The sequence below is a fragment of the Nyctibius grandis genome, chromosome 6 (assembly GCF_013368605.1).
Source record: "Nyctibius grandis isolate bNycGra1 chromosome 6, bNycGra1.pri, whole genome shotgun sequence".
In the NCBI taxonomy this organism is placed as follows: domain Eukaryota; kingdom Metazoa; phylum Chordata; class Aves; order Nyctibiiformes; family Nyctibiidae; genus Nyctibius; species Nyctibius grandis.
The window spans coordinates 63,770,075-63,772,418 of record NC_090663.1 but is presented as its reverse complement, the minus strand read 5'-3'; positions in this window follow the sequence as shown (position 1 = coordinate 63,772,418).

The window sequence follows — 2,344 nt, the reverse complement described above, 5'->3', positions numbered from 1 at the left end:
CTCTCAAAAAGCAGTCTAAGCCTACACATGCAACAGTTCTTATGTCCATGCAGTGCCACAGAGGCCCCTGGACTTGGAGTACTCTTACACAGATGCATGTATGTGCAGGAACTGGCTTGTCAGCTCTCTTAAAACATGCTCTGCCTCTGTACGGGGCTCTCTCTGGTGTTTACCCAGCAGGACCAAAAGACAAGCTGCAAAGCAGACAGGACACCTCCTGATCTTCATGGCAACACCTATACTGCTGCAATGTGATCAGCTGGTGGCTGATGGAGCCTAAGGACCTGAAAGACAAATGACAAGGACAGTCATTCAGGCATGTTAGAATTTGGTCATTCAGACCAGACCATTGAGAGTGTTCTAAGAATTTACCTCGTTTCTCAACTGCTCTGCAGGTCTCAGAGCTGTGAATTGCTTGTGCTAAGATCCAAAACGTGCCAAGACCCTTACACAGGAAATCCTGTATGCATGCATTTAATTTTAATAACATGACTTGGCCCATTGCCAATGAAAAACTAGTCCAGGCCTCAAAGTCTGCCATGCTTTAGAAATATTAGGAAGTTGTTATCTGTTATTTTCTGGTGAGATGTTAAGGTTCTTAGTTCATCCAAGCAATGATGGCCCTCCAAGAGTTCTCAACTCTTGGAGCGCCCAAAGTTTGAAGGCAGGCAGTCAGTCCCACAGCTACTGCATACATTTCAGCTTCCAGGCATGTTTTTCCAAAACACCAGGTAGCAAATGTGGTCCCATTTGCACATATGAAGCCTGACCTGGAGCAGAAAATTGATAACCGAGAAACTAGAAACTGTTATCAAGGCCAACTGCTGCACCTAACATTGTTTGACATATCCTACCAGATGCTCCCATAAAAACCAAAGAACTAGGGATAGGATTTTTTCAGGAGCATTCAGACTAAGTCTTACTCAAAATCAGGGGAAGCTTTGCTTTCATCTAGGAGGCTGTCATCATCGCAGTCTATGTTACCATTTTACAGCTCTCTACAGTTTCTCATAATGTTATAAAAAGTCTTGCAACAATGCACAGTACTACTGTGTTTTCCATATATGCTCTCTGCCCAGGAGTGAAGACCACAAAGAAGGTTTAGGGAAAGCTGTCCTAGGTATTTTTAAAATAAGAGAAGTTAAAACTGTGAACATTATCATTTTTAGCAAGACTTCCTCAAGTATACTTAGAAACAGGAAAGAAAAATTAGATGACTGAACATGAATATTGATCTAGCTGTAAGCTACATTAAAACAATTGCCCTGAGAACACTAGCAGTGAGATTTTCAAAATCCCACTCCATTTTGGCCCAAATCCATGCCGATGCAAGGAACTTCATTTACTCAGCTGACAGCAGACTTAGGCCAAGGCTGAGTAACATCCTAGATTACACTGTGACACTGCATTGTTAGACTTGAACACAATCAAATTAACCCCTTGATGCTCTCCCCTTGGATGCATGCATGACATTGTGACACTGCTTTTGACAATAGGGATTCATAGTCCTTTCAGTCACAAATCCTTGCCGACAGACCCTTAAGTAAAAAGAGTTTATCTAAAAATAAGAGTTTCAGAGTTATTTTCAGCTATTTCTAGTCTTGAGTCAAAGTCTTCTGTAGGACTTTTTATCAACTGCTACATGACTTCCCCCCTGTGTCTTGATTGACTATTACCCTATATACAGCAGTTATGCAGAGGTATTTCTGATCTTTGAACTGTTATCAATATTTTATCAGTCTGCAGAGCTTCTAGGAAAAAAAACACTTTTAGAGTAGGAATTGAGGGGGCTAGAATGAGCTATAAAAATAATACTGTATTTTTCTCAAAGCAATGCTGAATGGCTATTATACTATTTATAAGATTCTCCAGAAGACGTCAGCGTTTTCAAAGGAAGAATCATTGATGTTGAAGAAAATATTCAAGCAGTAGGAAAAAGGACAGGATGAAGTTGGCACCCTTACCTTTTTGCTGTGATCTTCTCTTTGGAACATCTTCGTCTGCTACAGCTACTTCTCAGCTTGCCACAATCATCTCCTGTTTATCTCCCTTCTCATGCCCTTCCCAGAAAATGCGCACACTATAAAAAGCACTGTCAACCTCAGAACACCTCTTCATTGCTTTCACATTTGCCAGCTGCCTACATCTTCAGTCTGTCTCCTGTCTGGTGAAGGCTGTAGTGGAGATGCTTCCTATGGATGCACTATAAAAGCTGGCCTCCTGAAATGTAAAGGAGCTTGTCAAAGCAGGGAAAATTAATCTGGGCATTTCTAACTCTACAACAGATCTAGCTAGAAGACTGCAAGAAGGTAGTGTGCAGTGAGACAGGGTCAGGAAGTGGTAA